The 21,009-nt window shown below is 37.4% G+C and overlaps 1 protein-coding gene and 1 pseudogene across 1 annotated transcript in view; one reads left to right on the top strand and one right to left on the bottom strand.

Moving 5' to 3' along the window:
- Window positions 1-21,009, bottom strand: part of GRIK2 (glutamate ionotropic receptor kainate type subunit 2) — a 1,100,253-nt gene that overhangs the window by 1,012,989 nt on the left and 66,255 nt on the right. The gene's annotated exons all lie outside the window — the stretch shown is intronic.
- Window positions 7,940-19,303, top strand: LOC116634734 (annotated as a pseudogene).

The raw sequence follows: 21,009 nt of genomic DNA on the forward strand, positions 1-21,009 counted from the left end.
TCATCCATTCTGAGTCTATTTTTGTGTGTGGTGTAAGGAAATGGTACTGTTTCATTCTTCTGCATGTGGCTGTCCAATTTTCCCAACACCATTTGTTGAAGAGACTGTCTTTTTTCCATTGGAAGTTCTTTCCTGCTTTGTCGAAGATTAGTTGACCATAGAGAGTTGAGGGTCCTTTTCTGGGCTCTCTATTCTGTTCCATTGATCCATGTGTCTGTTTTTGTGCCAGTATCATACTATCTTGATGATTATAGCTTTGTAATAGAGCTTAAAGTCCAGAATTGTGATGCCACCAGCTTTGCTTTTCTTTTTCAACATTCCTCTGGCTATTCGGGGTCTTTTCTGGTTTCATACAAATTTTAAGATTATCTCTGAAGGCTGTGAGGGAGGTTCTGTTCTATTCTCTTCTCCTAGCTTCTGGTAGTTTTGATGTCAATCTTTGGTGTTCCTGGGCTTCTGCTGCATCACCTTGATCTCTGCCTTCTTCTTCATATGGTGTTCTTCCTGTGTGTGTCTGTGTCCAGATTTCTCCTCTTTGTAAGGACACTAATTATATTGGATTGGGGGTGCACTCTACTCCAGTATGACCTCATCTTAACTAATTATATCTTCAATGACCCTATTTCTAAATAAGGCCACATTCTAGGGTATGGAGCTGGGTTAGGGATGGGGGATAGAACTTCAACATATAAATTTTGGAGAAACAATTCAACCCATAACAGTTCCCAAAGAGAAAACAAATCTTCCCATGTAGGCAGGTATGGAGTCTTGTAATACTGCCATTCACTGATATGATTTGACCACACAGTAGCTGGTGTGTTGATGGGGCCACTTTGCTGCTATGCTGTCTGCTGGCTTGGGCTACTCACTGCATTCTAATTGTATAGTCAACTGTAACACCCAAAGTTAGCTAGCTTACTGATCTGATGTCTTCTCAAACCAACATCTTCTGATCATTCAAGGCTCCCACCATCCCTTATGAATACCTACAGATTCTACTGGAAAGCTAGGAAGATCTCAGACCAGTGACTGCAGCTCTCTGGCTGCACATGCAGCTCTAGCAATCACCGACTTCTCAGTGTGACTTCCACACCCTATTTTGGACTTCAACAACTTCTCCTTTAGAATTGCATGGAGCACTGGGTGTTATATGCAAACAATGAATCATGGAACACTACAACAAAAACTAATGATGTAATGTATGATGATTAACATAACATAATAATAATAATAAAATAAGTATAAAAAATAAGTCTAAATTAAAAAAAAAAAGAATTACCTAGAAATTGAATCTTCCGTTTTTCTTTCTGAGTGGCAAATTCTTCTTACCTTAGGGTTTTTATCACTAAAGATTGTCCACTCACATTTCTACTTTCAAGAATTACCTGTCATTACCAAGGTGACATATTCCTGCTTCAGGTTGTTTGTGTTTATGCTGTTTTTCACAGCATCATCACTGATTGACTCTCAAGCTAGAAGTTAACCTATACCTCACCAAAGCCATCCCAAAAGATGATAGGGCATTTTTCCTGCAAATGGCCAAATCTATCTTTCCAGGCACCAACAAACTAACTCAATTTGTTCTTAGTTTCTAAGATCCATTATAATTTAGCAACTATGAGCATGTGTTACACTTCTCTTGATATTAAGGGGGCAAGATATCTAGACCTGAAATGTCTGCTTTTTTTGGTTTATGGGTATGCCCTGTTTTTCAGATATGAGAAATTTAAAAATCCAATATTACAGGATTTATAAATATATATCATATATATGTAAAATAACATAATATATGATATGATATGATATGATATAATATATATAAAACACCTAGAGTTCCATGGGTTCCCTCAATAATTAATTCCAGTTAATATAGATTGTCATGGAGAAGCAGGATAAAAATTTAAGTGCTCAAGCTATAGGGTTTGGCAAGGTCAAGTTCAAGTCTTATTTCTGAAACCACCCAGTTCTGTGACCTTGAGCAAGTTAATCAATCTCAATAACTTCTTCATGTGTAAAATGAGAAATAAAAATAGCACCCACACATAAGCTTGTATTTGTGTAAAACAGTGTTTCCAAAACTTGTTTAGGGATAAAAATCATCTGGAACACATTAAAAACACAAATTCCAAGAACTCCTCCTCCAGGGAATAGAATTCAGCAGATTTGGGTGCAGGGCTCCAAAATCAATATTTTCAGTAAGTACCCCAAAATGATCAGTATCATAGGAAATATTACTGTTTTACACAGTTCATATCCCATTCAGTAAATGTTAGTGTTATTTCCATTTATCAAAATTCATTCCTGAGAGACCCATAGGAAGGAAATTGGCTCCTCCATGTTGAATGTGGGGGCCATGTCTCACATTTCCCATCCTGATTCTATAGCCTGTGTAAGCCCAAATCACTCTTTAGGTTTTCTGTAAAACAAAACAAAACAAAACAAACAACAACAACAAAAACAAACAAACACAAAACCACATGCATTCTCATAGGCAGAGTCTGTCTTCCTCCTCAGTAAACTAAATATGAAATTCAACAACCCCTTCATCTATTTCCACAAAAGCTACATCAAATTGTTAATGAGAATAGAACACCTTACTAATGAGCAGGGATCATGAGAAGGAATCACATTGCACCTCTAAGATCCTTACTAGTCATTCCATATATATTTTCTCATCTCATAGAGAGCAACTCAATCTCCTGTTTTAAAACTTTTTTCAATTCTCAGGGTCTTGGTTCTCACCTTTTAATACTAAAGCCTAATAAGATATTTTTTCCTAACAAAGTTCTCTCCTCTATAAGTCAGGATTCTTTTTGTTGAAAGTTACTAAAGCCAACAAATTAACTTAAGCCACAAAGGGGGACTTACTGGCTCATGTAACTGGGAAGTTGGGGGTAGATCAAGACTCTCACTGACTGACCTGCTTCTCTCTGGATGTTGGCTCTTCTCTCAGACCTGTCTGTGTGGTAGAAAATATGGCAACTGGCAGCCAGGAGTCATATCATTAGAACTCACAATTCAGTGGAATAAGAGACTCACTTAATATGTTATTGTCATTCTTTAGAAGGAGGATGGATCCTTACCCAAAGTTTGGATCAGATGTCAAAACTGATGACATGACACACATATACCATGAGAGTATGAAAACGTCTTATTACTTACATATAAAGTTTTCTGGGGAGACCATGGCAGGCTTGCCAGGCTAGTCAAAAAATGGCTTAAGAGAATAAGGAAAGGAGACTAGCTTGAGGCTTTTATTGTGATTAGGAGGTAGGGTCAGAGTGAGATTTCCTGTGCCTAGGCAAGAGCTTATGTGGTCTGAATCTCCCAAAAACACCAAAGGAGAAGCACTAAGCTTTCTTGGCTTGCTCAGATGTGATGCAGGAGGGATAAGGAAGAAGTGAGGCCTAAAAGCTTGTCAGCAGTCGAACACCAAAAGATGAAGTCAGTCTATTACAATATCTCAATTTGAGTTACATGTTCACATGTCAGAATCATCATTGCATCTAGAAGAATACAATACTATGACAGATGTTGTGTTCACATCTGTAGTCAAAGGGACAAGATGCTGAAATTGGAGCCCCACCAGATCAAATGTAAGGGTGGGGAGAAAATAGTGGATCCTCAAAGAAAAGAGATGTTCTTGCCAGAAGAAGTTAAGGGAGCACATCGAGCAGAAAAATAAACAAACAAACAAATAACATTCATACCATACCCCAATAAAAATATTATAGAGCTACCCAATAAGATAAAAAAAAAATTCTGTACCTTGTCATGTGTGGTTGGTAGCACAAGTAATCAACAGAGGTGCTTAATACAAAAAGCACTGGGATTTGGATTCAAAATAAAGTAGGTAAGAATGTAAGCCCTTTCACTAGCTCTGGTGACTTGGTAAAAGTAAAAGAAGACAAAGGGAAAAAAGAAGGAAATAAATACTTTTAAAGAGTGCCTTACTAAGTGCCAAAGAGCATACTAACTGCTTTACATGGGTTATCTCATTAAACCTCCCATAAGCAACTTATGTTTTCAGTATAGTTATAACCTCCATTTTATACATATGAAACTGAAGATTAGATACGTTAAATAACTTCCCCAAATGCTACCACTAGAAAGTTATGGATCCTGAATTCAACTCAAGTGCGAAGCCTACATGATTCACCACCATGGCTTAACTTCTATAACCTTAGTTTTATTCCACTGCAAAACAAAGATAAAGCTACTGTATAGATTTATTGTGAAGAGTACATTATACAGGGAGCATTCCATCAGCATCCAACACATAGTAAATACTCCACAGCCATTCATAAGTTTCATCTCTTCCATATAAATATGATGGTAGTTGAGGTTGAGAGACACGGTATTTGCTAAGGTTGAAGTAAACTGCATACTTTGGTTGGATCAAATAATAAAGTGTTCATATTTGGCCAAAAACAATTATCACATGATAGGTTACATTTCTTTGATATAATAATATATGTAAAATATTGTTATAAAATTTTAGATAATGATTACAAATTTATTATTAAAAATTTTAGCAGCCAAAAATTAAAACTCTGACATTTTTTATCAAAACAACTATTTATCAACCTTATCAGCTTCCTGATTGCTCCAGAGGTCACCCTGCTGTATATTTTTGGTAACTTGAGAGAGGAGAAATTTACTTTATAAGTTGCTCATTTTTCCTCTAAAGCTTTCTTCTTTCCTTCATGCTTTTCATACTTTGCCTGATTTTAAAATGACTAGTCAATACTTCGTAGGCTATTCTATGCTGCAGTAACAGATTAGCTCTAAAATCTCTGCTCCTCAACCAATCTTCCCAACTTCAACTCTAATTTTACTTTCATTATATTATATAAAGTAGATTCCATCTCCTCTTCATCTTTTCTAGCTTTAAACTACTTCTCAAAGAGCTCATCTTCAGGCCCAAACATTTCTTAAAGTGTTTTCAAATTAAGATAATTCTCTTTCTGAGATGAATTTTTGTGGTAACTGTTAAGGAGATATAATTTTTCTATCTCTTTAAATATAAAAATAAAAATGGTAGAGAACAACAATAGCAATATTATCTCACATGTAGTAGTTGAATCAAGTTTTACCAGGGTGTTAGTAAAAATCAGATAAAGTCAAAATTACCTTTAAAAGTCCATTCAGGCCTCCACATGAGACAAACATTTAATTCATAATTTATTAAGTCCAACACAGCCAGATCTTCCTCTGGCACTGAAGAATATCACTCTTTGTGATTGAGTCTCATAAAATATTGGACTTGTGTTTAAGAAGTTACCTATGAAAAATTTATACCTTTAATCACTAGAATTACATTCAACACGACAAGAAACTCACACCATAAAAGATGTAAGAAATTAGGGTTAGTTGTGGTAAGAGTGGATTCAATGTGTCTTAGAATAAACATGAAAGAGACAAGATCATATTGGCATTTAAGTGGGATTATTCTTATTTGGATGTAGAAAACAATTGAGAGAAAAGAGACCAGCATGAAGACTATTGTAGGACCCCCAAAAGAAAAATAATGGTAGTGTAAACTCAGGTAGTTGCAGTGAGGGTGGAAAGAAGGAACTGATTCAAGTATTAGTTATTAAGGAAGTAGATATAATAGAAGTTGGAATTTAAGTGGATATAGGAGTTGAAGAAAGTCAAGAATAAAGATTAGGTATTAAGATGATTTTTGTATGATACTAGCAACATAGAAACACTGAAACAATTACTTTTCCTCATATGGGATACTGTCTTTCCATTAAAGCAGCATAAGATAATTGCTCTTTCTGGGCACCTGGGTGGCTCGTCAGTTAAGTGTCTGCCTTCGGCTCAGGTCATGATCTTGGGGTCCTGGGATCGAGCCCCGCATCGGGCTCCCTGCTCAGCAGGTAGCCTTCCTCTCCCTCTGCTGCTCCACCTGCTTATGCTCTCTCTCTCTCTCTGTCAAATAAATAAATAAAATCTTAAAAAAAAAGATAATTGCTCTTTCATTATTATATTAATCTTTTAGTCAACTAAATTCCCAGGTCTTCTTTTATATATATATGTATATCTTTATGTATATATATACTTCTGCCAAGCTAATGTTCCCCAATCTTGTATTTCGTACACATTTTTTAACTCACTGTTCCAACTTGGGGCAATTCTCAGTTTTGACATTTTCATTTGAAAATGTGTGAACTACAATTGAATATGAGAAACATGATTAGATCTATGGATAAATTAAAAATTGTACACTCAGTTCTTTTTCCTCTTTTACTATCTATGAGATATGTCTAGCTGTCATGTGGAAGAGGGAACAGAAATTTCTATGTGATTCCATGGAATAGAAATAATGCTATATGGTTATGAGCTCCAGGAAGATAAATTTTAGCTCTATAAGGAAAGCCTTTCTAGTACTTGTAGGTAAACAATAATGGAATGAGATAGTAAATGTTCTGTCTCTGATGGTGTTTAAGAGGATTCAAGCATTACTAGAAGAATTTGGCTAGATGATCCTTCTTATAGAAATAATGATGATGATGATGATGAAAAATACTATACTGAAGCTAAAATATATGCTATCATAAAGAATGTGAAAAACAAAAAGCCTTTATTTACTATAATATGACCCTATCTTTGAGCTTTAGAGCTCAAATTCCTGATGATGGCAGTAGAAAATAGTTTCTTCTAGTTTAGTAAAAATATCTTTTCATATAAATTCTGTTGGGTTTTTAAATTCTTTCAAATGGATTCACAGGGTGGCTCAGTCATTAAGTGTCTGCCTTTGGCTCAGGTCATGATCCCAGGGTCCTGGGATCAAATCCCGCTTTGGGCTCCCTGCTCTGTGGGAAGCCTGCTTCTCCCTCTCCTGCTCCCCCCCAACCTGTGTTCCCTCTCTCACTGTCTCTCTCTGTCAAATAAATAAAATCTTTAAAAAACAAAACAAAAAAAATGGATTCACAATCTTTTTTCCTTTTCTCAAGGTTATATCTGGGTATATAGTTGAGCATAAGAATACACGCAGAGTTTCTTCTTGTGCTGTCTTCGCAATTCTCACTGGGCTATGCTAAGACATCCCCAATCCTGTCTGATTACCAGGTATCCACAGTAGCCACTTACTGATATGTAGCAGGCCTTTTCTGGCTTGGTGGCTATTACACTGAAGCCTGTGGCTGAAATCAGTGATCTCTTTCATATTCTCTTATCACTCTGCAATCTCTTTGTTCTTGCCTTAGGCCTCTTCATGTCCACCAGTTCTCTCAAAACTTCTTAACTACCCTGGAACATGTGGAAATTATAGATCCTCAAAATGTCACATCCAAGCTGAGGACTTTAAACAGCAATCTTAGGACCACCTAATTAGCACCTCCATCCACTGATGCTACTCAGCTGATGCTCCTTCATCATGTTCGATGCTACACTGCATTAGATAGACAGCTTCTTTGAGAGGTTTGCAAGCTTCCTAGGATATACAAGAGAAAGTGAAGCATTGGTCTGAAAAATTGTGGATTCATACAAATCTATGTGATATTTTTACCTGACTTTTCTCATTTCCAGTGTTCTCTCCCAAAGAAAAAGATGGCCAAGACCTTGCCTCTTACTTTTTCTTTTCTTATAACTTCTTTTCCTGCTTCTTTTTATCAGTCATCTATTGCCACAGTAATACTGTGCAACAAGTCATTCCAAAAATTAAGTGGCTTAAAACAACCATCATATATATTTATTCATACATCTGCAAGTTAGGAGTTGGGGATTGGTGAACCTAGACAGGCTTATTTGGCTTAGCTCCACATTGAAGTTTGGATCCAAACCAACTGCTCCTGTTTCTCACCCTCCTGGGTCCGGGGGTACAAGAGGTCAAGCTTAATGACAGGATCACGTTCAAGCTTGTGTTTATGTCATATCTGTTAGCCTCCCAGTGGCCAAGTACTTTCCCAACTGTAAGGCCAAAGCAAGTAACATGACCAAATCTAACATGCATGAGATAGTGATGTATACTCCATCCATGGAGATGAAGAAGAGGCAGGTAGATATACGTGAATTATTATCTAATAAATCTCTTTCCAGTACCAGAAAAGTTCTCTATTTCCTCTTTCTGTTTGACAGGAAGAGAGGTGACATTGATCCTGCCATTTACCTTCCTATGGAAGAATGGCCATTGGATTGCTGAAAAGAGAAAAACACTGGGCACCGTTTCAAATATATTATCCTAAAAGTGATTGCTAATATCATTTAGTTCAGGCTTGTAGTAAGCCCTTTACTAGTTCAAGTCATTTAATTCTTTTTTTTTTCTTTTTTTTAAGATTTTATTTATTTATTTGACAGAGAGAGAGAGAGCGCACAAGCAGGGGGAGCTGCAGGCAGAGGGAGAAGCAGGCTCCTCATTGAGCTGAGAGCCCAATGAGGGACTTGATCCCAAGACCCTGGGATCCTGACCTGAGCCGAACACAGACGCTTAACTGACTGAGCCACCCAGGCATCCCAATATTATTTTCATGGGAAGATGTGGCAAGAACTATGAAGGGACTAAGATTTTACCCTCCTTGCAAACTCACAATTAGCCTGCCACAGTTTTCTGGAAGCTGGCAGAAGTCTAACCAAAACTCCTGGGTCAGGGACAAAAGACTTTGTTAATCACCCAGGCAGCATGAATCTCATGTTTGCATCACTTCATCTTACCCCTCCACCTCCAAATCCCATGGGGGTGATGCAGGACAGCCTAAGTAGATCCTAAGCATACAATTGAGAGTGTAGGAAACTCCACTCTTTTTTAAAAAGGCTGCTAGCAAACCTCCCCAATCTTTGTCTTAGAGTGGGACATTATCCTTTTTATCCTGATCAGCAAACAAATCCTCCCCTTGCCCCAAAAGGTAATTTTACCTCTAATTTCCAAGGCTGTTCGCTATACAAACATCCTTAAAAATATAGTCTGTAAAAAAGGCTGTCAATGCCTCTGCTGGGAAGACAGAAACAGTCATTTAATTCCTAACACAACCTAATTTAACAATTTATTAGTCCCTATTTTACAACTATGGACAATTATGAAGTTCAAAAACTTGACCAATGTCATACAGGCAAATGAAAGAGACAAAACCCAAACCCAATTCTATATAACACAATAATGTATCATCAACAAGAACTCAAGTTCAGCAAAGAAAGTTAAGAAAATACTTTGTAATCCCTGAAAATATACCAGCAAGAGAAGACTAAATTTATAATTTTATGGCTGAATTTTAACATTTCCTATAGACTTATTGTTTCAATGAGCATTCATCATATTGTCTTAGTGGTCATTGGCACGCCACTAATTAGTTTTGCTTAGTGACCTCATATTTTGCTCCAAAATTCATGGTTCATGAGTCAGAAACTAGGACATTTCATTATTTAGCATCATCTAGTCTCCAGATATAAGGCATTGTTATCTGTCATGGTAACTTTATATCTTAATTTGAAAAAATCAATAAGAGCAAGAAGGGCAGAAGTCCTAGCAGTAACAGATCAGGAATGAAATGTACTTGTGCGAAACAAATAACAAAAGGTCCTTCTGAAAGATGCACACACAAACCATAAACTACCAGGAGAAGTCCCCAAATCTGCCACCATAAGTTATTACTATCACAAGGTGTGATACCAGTAATGACAACAGCAATGATTCAAGTTAATTGAATTCTGAGCTCCTTTACTGTTATCTTCACACCCAAATAGGTGCTCAGGTCTCTCTTTCTCTGACTAAAATCATCTATATAAATACTTTCCACTCTCTCCTTCCAATGTGCATAATACGTAAGAAATAAAATCAAATTTTTCTTTCTGTAAGCAGTTCATAAAATGGCTGAGTCTTGTGCCCTCTGCTCACTTTTTCTGCAAAACTGTCCTCAGTTCAAAATGGTATTTTTCATGTTATGTACCAGACATTGACCTAGACTCTGGAATACAAAGGTGAACAAGAGATATAGGTGTTTGCTTTGCAGAATTTCTATTCTAGGAAAGAAATATAGACAATAAATAATAAACAAATGAAAGACAGTTTTATATAGTAACACTTACTATGAATTATTATGTGATGATGGTTGAGAAGGGGTGGCAAATTAGTTGCGTATAAAGAAAGATTTTCCATGAATGAGTATCAATCAAAACAGCCAATGTCCTTCTCAATAACAGACAACCACAAAATCTCAGCCAGTTTCTCTGTTCCAGGTCAGAACAACCCTCCAGGGTAAATAATATTTGTATGATGATTCAACAACACAGGCTGGTAGGGATCTCCACATTCCTGCAACTGCACCATCTGAAATAGCTCACTTTTTCACCTGATATAATAGGAAGAGAAAGAGTGAAAAGTAGCACAATCCAAATAGCTTTTCACTATCACCCTCCCTCACAGCCTGTTGGCCAGAACTAGTCACACAGCCATCAACACCAACCATTCATTGGTACTCTGCCCTTGAGATGTAGATGTGTCCTTAAACTTGGTATATAAGAGCCATTTTGACCTAAGTGCTCCACAGTTCATCTCCCCAACCTCTGCCCCTCCTAAAGCTGGGTGGAGTGTGTTCACTTGACACGTTTGCTTCCAGTTCCTGAGAAACCCTTCCTGACACCTTTTACATCCTTAATTTTCTCAGGGATAATTTGTACTTGTGTTTCATAACCCAGGATACTTGCCATCTCCTTTAGAGAATCTTCTGTTATTCCCCAAACCTGGATTCTTGTCCTCTTCTACACGCTTATACTACCTACACTTAACTCTCTACTTGTCACACATTATTTATTTCTCTGCCAGGCTCTCCATTACACTGCAAATTTATAGATGGTGTAACTGTGTCCTCCTAATTACTGTCAACCAAAATAGGTTCTAAAAAACAAAACAGATAGTTAAATATTTGTTGAAAGAAAAAATGGGGAGAAAAAGATAAACTAGAAGAAATATACTGGCTTTTTAAGTGTAGTTGACTAAGAATATAGTAACTTTCATTTTAAAAAAATGGAGAGAATCATGAGAACAAGCAGGTTTGATACAAGAAGAAAACTATAATTTTTTGAGTGCCTGTAATATGCCAAGTACTGAGCTAGAAGTATTATGGATATTCAGTTAAGGTTTGGACATAATGAACTTGAGATACTATTGGTATAATGAGAACATGTCCAAAAGATAGTTTAGACTGAAGTCCAGTTGTCATGGATGAAAACTCAGATTTGAGAGTCATCCGTATGGGTGATGAATGCTGCATAGTGCGGATCTCTACATCTCAAACTGCATGACAATACTTGATAGAAATTGATTCTGGTGAAGTCAAAAGCCAGCAAGCATTGGGTAATAGTGAAGAAAAAGCACATCTGACATTCTGTAAGATATAGCTGGGAATTGTAAAGGGTATATTCTATGGCAAATGGGAGTTAATGAAAAAGTGTGGCTCAGGTTAATTCCATTATAGTTTTTTCGGTGTTCAGCTTGATTTTGCTGTCCTGACTATGTGCCACATCAATTTTACATGCCCCACAATTCTATTCTGCATTAAAGGTATCACCATTTCTGAAAATAGTTCAACAATATTTTTATGATGACGAGAGAAAGAACCATGAGGATTGAGAGAAAGAAGGGAGGAGTGAAACTGGAGAGGGAAGCAGGGCAGGAGAGGAAATTTAGCATGAATCTTAAGGGGCAAATATATTTCAAAACAGGAGAAAAATAGCCAAAGGGCTAGGGAAGAAACAGTTATGCAGATGTGGAGTATAGTCAGGGAGTGTTTCTAGCGATTACTTCCAAATTCATTAAATAAAGGAAGGAGCTTGAGGAAGAGCAAGGAAGAGGGAAAGCCAATAGGAATAAAGGTAAATTAGTTATTACTTGCTTCATGATGAAACAAATAATTTTCAATTTACAATTAACCACTGGGTATTCTCTGAAAATTGTTTTATTTACTAGTTGAAATGCTGCTTCCCTGATTTGATTTTTCACATCACTCATCTTTGATGCAAGGACTAGTTAACTATTAGCACAAATCTGGGAAATGTAACATATTTGCTGGGTCTGCCTGACTGCGGAAGAATCACGTGTGACTGGAACAGTCATTTCAGTATATAGTCTTTCAGTTCGTGATGACAGTCCTTTGAGATCAGTGATTGAAACCTCTCTGTTTCATGCCATTTGTAGAACATACAGGTTGTAATCACCCACAGGCAGGAAATCTTTTGTCCATGTCAACTGAACTCCAGTCCTGTAAATACTGCTGTCATGGAGTTGTCCCGTAGATCTCTTTGCTTTTGATTTCACTCATCCAGAATTTGCAATATATTGACTCATTCCTGGATGAAGTTTATTTTTTTCCTAAAATCTAAAAACTCTCTGAGTTTACATTTCTAGAAAGTATGTAACCAAATTATCTTTGAAGTACATTCTGCAGAATAGTCAGAGTTTTTGTTTTTCTGTTTTATTTTTTTAAACTCAGGAATAAGCAAAGTCAAACAGCTATATTTATAACGAAATTTCTAAGATTTGTTAATATGCTAATGTTGCAGTGGGCATTAACTGTTTCCATAAGTTATTTGAACTTGGAACCCTTTTCACAGACTATATTTTGGAAATATTAATCTAGCTTAAGGCATCCCAGTGCAGATTTCACTTATTTTGAGAGCATCTACTATGTGATAGGCACTGTGCTAGCACAGTCTGAGGAAGCAGACTTAATTTCTGTCTGTGTAAGACACACATTAAATTATAATTAATCTAATATTTCTGAGTGGGCAAATTACTGTAAGAAAAATACAGAGATTCTAACCTAGTGCAGGAGATGAGGAAAGGTCTTTCTGTGAAATGATGTGTAAGCTAAGACCCGTAATATTGGTGTGAGTTTGTTAGATAAAGAGAAGCAAAGAGAACGTTCCAGGTAGAGGAAACAGCAAATGCAGTGGCTCCAAGGCAGGAAAAAGTATGGTCAATCTGAATAATTAATAACAATCCAGGAGAGCTCAAGGCAAGAGACAGCCCTCATGAAACTTACTTTCTAGTTGGTGAGAAAGACATCTTCTATACTTTGCCCTTCTAATTCCAAACCATGAGGAGTCACCTTTTCCAGCAAATGATGAACTAATTGTTCAGCACTGACACACCACTGAGAATAACCTGAAGAGCAGGAGTAAACATCTTTTTGAAGGCACTGGAGAGCTACCAAAGCAAACACTTATGGGAATACAATTCCAGAAAAAAGAAAAAAAAAATGGAAGCTCATTTAGTTGAGGAAAATATTGGGAACCTCTCTTAACCTGGAGGCATTAGCCAATTTGAAAGCTTCAGCTGAGAGGTTGGAAGCTTAGCAAAGCACTCAGCAGTTTCACAGGGTTTGGGGAACAAAAATTATGACCAGGCCCTGCATGGAGAAGGGAGATACCCATTAAAATACTGAAGGCCTTCATTTGGGAAAACACCCAAAGGACTATACCCTATGTCTAGAGTGAGTGTTCACAAAGGCTCACTCCCGGCATCAAATCAGCTCAATCTTTGTTTAGATTAGAGTGAACTACCCTGCCCTAATTGCCTACCAAAAGCAAAAGTAAATTTTCTCAGGAGGAAGAGATCATCATTTCAAGCCTCAAATTATCTCCACAAATTGTAATTCACAATGGAAGTAACTAAAGAAGAAAACACCAGACTGAAGAAGAAAAAGGAAAAAATATGGAAAATATAGAACACTGCCTAAGGAAATTTTGGGGCTTGGGAAAAAATGTCTAACATACCTTGAAGTTTCAGCATGAAAGGATTGAGGAATGGAGCAAAAGCAGTATTTCAACAGCTAATAACCAATAATCTTCTAAAACTAATGAAAAATATTAAGCACAGATACAAGATGCACTATAATTTCTGAGCAGTTTAAAGGCAAAAAAAAAACACATCTAGACATACCATAGCAAAATGTAGAAAACAAAAGATGAAGTCAGTCTTAAAAACAAGAGAAAGCAGGACACATTATTTCCAAAGATTCAACAATAAAACTGAAGCTGACTTTTAAACAAACAAAAAAAATAGAAGCCAAAAAGTATCTACAAAAAGTGGGGGGGGGGGGAACCTTGCCAAACTAGAATTGTATCTCCAGCCGTATTAAAAAATAAAGGTGAATAGGGGACGCCTGGGTGGCTCAGTCGTTAAGTGTCTGCCTTCAGCTCAAGTCTTGATCCCAGGGTCCTGAGATCAAGCCTCGGGCTCCCTGCTCCGCAGGAAGCCTGCTTCTCCCTCCCCCACTCCCCCTGCTTGTGTTCCCTCTCTCGCTGTCTCTCTCTCTGTCAAATAAATAAATAAAATCTTTAAAAATAATTTAAAAAATTTAAAAATGAAGGTGAAATAAAAACGTGATCAAATAAATAAAGCTGAGAGAATAACACTCCACTAGACCTCTGCTACAAGAGACACCAAACGGGATTTTCAGGCAGAATAAATTAACGGAAGCATGGAAATGACAAAAGGAATGAGAATGAGGATAAATGTGTAGGTAAATCTAAATAAAAATTGGCAGAATTAAAAATTATGGCTTGAGGTTATATATATAAACATATATATGTATAAACGTGTATATGTGTGTGTGTGTATGTATATATAAACATAGGACAAAAATAATACAAAAATCTAGGGGAGGTTAAATAAAATGTTCTAAGGTTCTTGCATTGTCCAGGAAATGATAAAACAGTAAGTTTATACTACACATTACAATTCAAGAATGCATGTTGTAAAATGTATGGTAATTCTAAAGAAAAATAAGAGTACATAATAAAGAAGTGGTAAGGAAACACCGAATTGAAATTCTTAATTGAATTTTGCTTCAATTACATACAGAACTTGCCCAACCATCATAAACAATTAGAAAACTGGACAAATTATATGAAACAACTATTTTAAAACATTAAAATAAAAGCAACACTATATTACGATCCCTGAGAAAAAGAAAATAAATGAGGTAGGACTTACTAGCCCTAGCATTCCATATGGAGTTGTTTTTAAGACTACAACACAGAAAGATTTAACCAAACAGAATATGGATGTCTCACTGAATTTGGAACTAGAAATCAGAGTTTGAGGTGACTGACATGGCTGGCAGTAGTGGGACAAAGTAGCATAGAAAAGGAAGATATGCAGAAAAAGTGATCCTTATTTGGTTAAGTGAGTATGAGGTGGATATTGTCTGAACCTCTTGAATTGGCTGCTAAATAACAAGCTCTGTATAGATAGGTAAGACTGGACAAGAACAGGCAAAAAGCCATCAAGAACAAGCTGAGCAATTCCAAAGCTCGTGCAGGCTAGGAGACATTCTAGTTCCAACCAGTCAGCGTAAAGAAGCTCTTTTGATTATCCAGAGCATTCAGTAAGATCCCAGAAGGGTCATACCTTAGCAGCAGAACTAAACTGGCCTTAGAATAAAGACTACCCTCAATCTACTTTCTTTTAAAAAGATGAAAAGGAATAAAGGGGAAGAAAAGGGGGGAGGAACTTGAAAGGATCAAGATGATACACAAAAGTCAGCACAAGAAAAGACACAAATCTCACTCAGAAAGCTGTGCCAACACCAAGGCTCCCTGCTGAACATGCACTCTGGGTCCTTCTTCTAGGACAAGGTGAAAGCAATATTATTGGTAAAAAAATAAACAGATTGCTTAGAGCATTATTATCCTATCGAAATTTAATGCACACCACATATATAATTTTAAATTGTCTAAGTGGCTACATTGAGAAAAACAGATAAAATTAATTTTAATAATATATTTTATTTAACTTGGCATTTCCAAAATACTATCATTTCAGCATGTACCCAATGGAAAATAAATTATTATTGAGGTATTTTTTTCATGAAAACTCTATAAAATACAGTGTGTATTAAACTTTCAGCAATCTCAATTCAGACTAGCCTCATTTCAAATGCTCTACAGCCATCTGTAGCTAATGGCTACTGTTTTGAACAGCACAGACCTCAAGCTGAGAATTCTGGAATTGTTAATAGTATATAGGAGTAGTTTAGGAAAGGCAGTTCCTGGGGACCTTGAGCTCATAGGAAGTTGTAGCCCCTCCATCTGGGAATACAAATTCATGATTCTCTTGGGAAAGTAACCCTAGGAGCTGAGTTTGGATTCAGCTCCTTATGATCTTCCAGAGTTATTTCTGGGCAATACTATTTTTATACCATAGAATAATATTGTTAATATCCAAAATAGTTAATGTGTCTGTCCTCTTTCATTAAAATAATGTAGCTCTTCCATGAACTTCATTAGACCATGACATAAACAAGAATAACCCACTGCAAGAATGTCCAATCTTTCAGAATCATTGACTACCAGATGTCACCAATGGTGACACCAAACTGATGAAGATCATTTCCATAATGGATCATATTTAAAAGACCTACTATTCATTGGAAAAAATTCACCTACTTTACTAATGTCTATAGGCAGTATACTATAGACAGTAGTAAAATAGTGGTTTAAGAACTATAAATAGAAAATGAAAGTGAGTAGCTCCTGGGTATAAAACTGCTTGTTGTAAAAATTCATAGATCTTAGTCACAAAAGAGAGATAGATCTCCTTTGGTCTCTAATAGTAATTGGCCACATTACAGCTAAAAGCCACAGAGCCAGAAATACTCAAAAGGCTTATTTGGTTAAGTGAGTATGAGGTGGATATTGTCTGGCTCCATGATTATAGAGGTCCTGAAGACTATGGTTAAGTCTCACCAGTATATGTGCTTAATGAGTCTCTGAATTTCTCCTTTCAATTTGATCTTCAGGACTTCATTAGCAATTTTCAGATTCCTTAGAATGCTTCTTTAATCTGTCTATTTTAGGAGTATATAAGAAAAATAATAGCATTCTTTTAAAATGAGCATCTAAAACTTCTTCAGTGACTCTCACAGGTTTCTTCCTACAGCCAGGATCCTCAGCTGAAAGCTCTGGCAAATGCTCCTTTCTAAATGGCTTTCCTGTTGGGAAGTTCATGCCGCTGAGAACCTAAGCACACCCCCAGGTACACCCCCAAATATGACTATGTAACTTTGAGCTAGAGGATTTAATATCTGCACACTTTTGGCTTCAATGCAACAACAGCAGTCAGAATAAACCTAATGAGGGAATTTCTGCAAAATTATTAACAACAAAGACAAGAACAATACTGGTATCCTGTATCTAGTGAATGCTTATTACATACAGGCATTGATCTGAATATGTCACATGTTTCCCTAATTCTACATGCATAACAACCTTTAAAGGAGGTACTCTAATAACTTTCCCCTGAGGGAATATTAGGGGCAAAAGTAACTTATCCAAACTCACCACACTAGTAATGGTGGAACTGGGGTTTGGACCTAGACAGTCTGTTTTTAGATCTCATGCCACTTCTTGCTACACGTACTGTACATAGTAACTCTCACTTGTGAAGATGCTAAATCCCACTGACTGATACAGTAGGTCCTTGAACCACGCCAGGGTTAGGGGCTCTGGTTAGGCCTGTGCAGTCAAATTTGTGTGTATAACTTTTGACTTCCCCAAAACTTAACTACTAATAGCCTAGTGTTGACCAGAAGACTTGCCAATAACATAAAGTCAATTAACACACATTTTGTATGTTGTATGTATTATATACTGTGTTCTTACTATAAAGTAAGCTAGAGAAAAGAAAATGTTATTAAGAAAATCAAAAGGAAGAGAAAATACAATTATAGTACTATACTGTAAAAACTCTGTGTCTAGGCAGTGGTCCCAGTGGACCCAGGAATCAGCCTCCTGCTTCAACAGTGTTCAAACAGAACAGACTCAGGGACACCCCTTCTTCCAGCCTCCTACCACACTCCAACTTCTCTCCCAGTTGCAACTTTTGGAACCGTCTTCTCAGCCATCCTCTACCTCAGGACCAGCCAACACCATTTTTTGAGCTTAGCTCCTTATTGCCAATCAACTGTGAGCTCTCAGATTCATCAGAATTATTCCACTGAGGTGAAGGCCACCATCAACCACCCATCAGTAAGCATCTGTGGGTCTCCTACACCTACCTCTCTCTGGGCTTCTATTTCCATAGTGACAGTGTGGCTCTTGAGGGCATGGGCCACTTCTGGAGTTGGCTGAAGAGAAGTACAAGGGCACCAAGCAAAATCGAAGCAGCAACTTCACCCTCTTTCAGGATGTGCATAAGCCATCCCAAGATGAGTGAGTAAAACTGCAGAAGCCATGGAATCTACTATGGCCCTGGAGAAGGACCTCAACTAGGCCCTTTTGGAGCTGCATGCCCTGGGTTCTGCCAGTGCAGACCCTATCTTTATGACTTTCCGGAGACCCACTTCCTAGATGAGGAGGTGAAACTCATCAAGAAGATAGCAACCACCTGACTAATCTCTACCAGGTAGCTGGCTCCCAGTCTGGGCTGGGTGAGTATCTCTTCAAAATGCTCACCCTTAAGCACTACTAGGCATCTCCGGAGCCCAGCAAGCCCATCTGGCATTGCCCTGATGTCAAGGCTTCTGCCTAACCCTCTCCCTGCAGCCATTAGGCAGCTTTTTAACCACCTGGAGCCCTCTCCAAGCCCTGGCCAAATGGAAATAAAGGTTTCTGCAGGAAAAAAAAATCCACATACAAGTGGATTTGCACGTTCAAATCTGTGTTATTTAAGGGTCAACAGTACTTCAAAATGAATCCAGATTTCTCCAACAACCCTCTCTGTACCCCATTCTGGATCTAAAACTTAGCTAAGTATCCTTCTTTTCTCCCAAAGCATTACCCATTCACCACACTTACAGTATTATTTACATTATCTATTTACTCCTCAGTGTCTCCCACTAGATTTAAATTTCTTTAAGGCAATGGTTTTCAGCTGAAAGTGATTTTGCCTGTCAGGGCACATTTGGTAATAACTGGAGACACTTTGAGTTCTCACAACTGGCAAAAGGGTGCTACCAGTATGTAGTAAGTAGAGGCCTATGAGGCAACTAAACATTTTACAGTGCACAGGACAGTTTCCCACTAGAAAGAAATATCTGGCCCAAAATTTCAGCAGTGTTGAGGTTAAGAAACCCTTCTTTAAGGCAAGACCAACCATAATCTTTGTATTCAGCACCCAAGGCAATATCTGGTACATAGTAAGTGCTCAATAGATGCTTACTGAACAGACTCAAAAGATATTGTAGTTTAGAAAATTATGCTCCATTTTCTATTCATTTGAAAATCCCTTCCCTAATCTTCCCAGATTGAATTTGCTCCCCCATCGTCTATGAGCTATCATTACCTTAAGTCACCCACCAGACTGCAGAAAACCTCTCTGCATTAACATGTTTGTTAGATGGTGACCTCTACCAGGCTTAAATATCTTTGCATCTCAGTCAGTTTTTAAAGATATTTTAAAAGAGTACATAGAGAAATACCATAATTGGGTGACTTGTTAGGAATGCATAGTTCTTCTTAGTCTCAAATCCTATAAGGCATGTAGCCACAAGGGGACCTACAAGCAGCAGAGTGTAAAATCATCTGGGTGGAGTGAAGGCTGATCCTGATGTACACCACTATTTTTTTATTGTCTAGTTTTCTATTAGGTAAGCCTCTTATATTCCATTTTATTACAGCTGTCCCTACTCAAGTTTCTCTTGAACTTACATTTTCCCATTAAAGTTGTGATTTTATTTTCATCTGTCTTTCACAAGTCTGAAAAAGCCTGTTGCCAAAACTGGTGTCAGGACACTGTACAGTAGGGACTTCTTGCAGAGCTATAAGCAAGCATTCTCCTGTGAACTTGCTTCAGAAAGAGCTGTGATTTTTCTCATTGAAAACGGGTGAAATAGGATCAAGGGCCATAACTGGTTGCTCACATTCAAGAGCAAGAAAGTAAAAGCCTTTCTCATAAAAGGCATTTAAAAATGTCTGTTAAATTTTATTGGGTTATTAACAACATAGTCAGCTTATTTTCATTAATATTTTGGTTTGATAGCAGTCTAATATTCTAGTATTGGTAGAATAATGGTAATCTCCACGTCCCCCAAATTTTTGATGAATTATGACCCGTTGTACACTTTTCTTAGTTTAATATCTCAGTCTTTCTTAGGCTGCTCAATTCTTCTTTCTAGTTTAAGATTTATTTTTTTAAAGATTTTATTTATTTATTTGACAGAGAGAGACACAGTAAGAGAGGGAACACAAGCAGGGCGAGTGGGAGAGGGAGAAGCAGGCTTCCCGCTGAGCAGGGAGCCCGATGTGGGGCTCGATCCCAAGACCCTGGGATCATGATCTGAGCCGAAGGCAGACATTTAACAACTGAGCCACCTAGGCGCCCTCTAGTTTAAGATTTAATTAAGATGTTACCCTCATATTTTTTATGCACTAGATTAATGATCTTTTGTCATTAGATCATTCTTTACATAGAAGAAAATGCCATTACAACTTCCACCTTTAGCTATGATAGAATAGCTACCAGCAGATCAAAAGTCATACCAAAAACAACTAGAAAAGATAGATATTTTAAAAAAATCATTTTAGAGATATTAGAAAGCTTCAAAGCAGACAGGATTTGAAGGGCCAAGCACTCAAAGAAACAAAATGCTTATTGGAATGAGCTTGACATCCTATGTTCCAGTTTTCCCCTTTGAGGCATTTACTAAATCTTTAGAATTGGGGCACAAGAAACAAGAGGCTGGTCAGTAGAAAAAGCAGAAATTAGCAGATGAATGGAGCACTCAGTGGTTTCAAATTGCTGGAGAATTAACAATTTGAGTTCAGACCTGACAGAGGCAGCCAGGCCTTGAGAGACCTGAAAATCTGTGCAGCCTGCCTGGCATGGGGTGAGACTGTAAATGTGGCCCTGAAAAAGTGAGCAGAGAGAAGGAGCATCAGTGGTCATTACAGGGCATTATAGGGAAACAGTGAGTCAATTAATAAAAAGAATAAAGGGAGAAAAATTGGAGCAGAAAGAAAAAGCTAACAATTAGAGCATTTTCAGGAGAAAGGAAAAATTAACATGTGTTCATCTGTATCCAGGGAAGCAAAGCCCAGTTACATAACTGAACACTGAGTAAAGACTGA

Source organism: Phoca vitulina, unplaced genomic scaffold (assembly GCF_004348235.1).
Source record: "Phoca vitulina isolate PV1807 unplaced genomic scaffold, GSC_HSeal_1.0 scaffold9, whole genome shotgun sequence".
Lineage (NCBI taxonomy): Eukaryota > Metazoa > Chordata > Mammalia > Carnivora > Phocidae > Phoca > Phoca vitulina.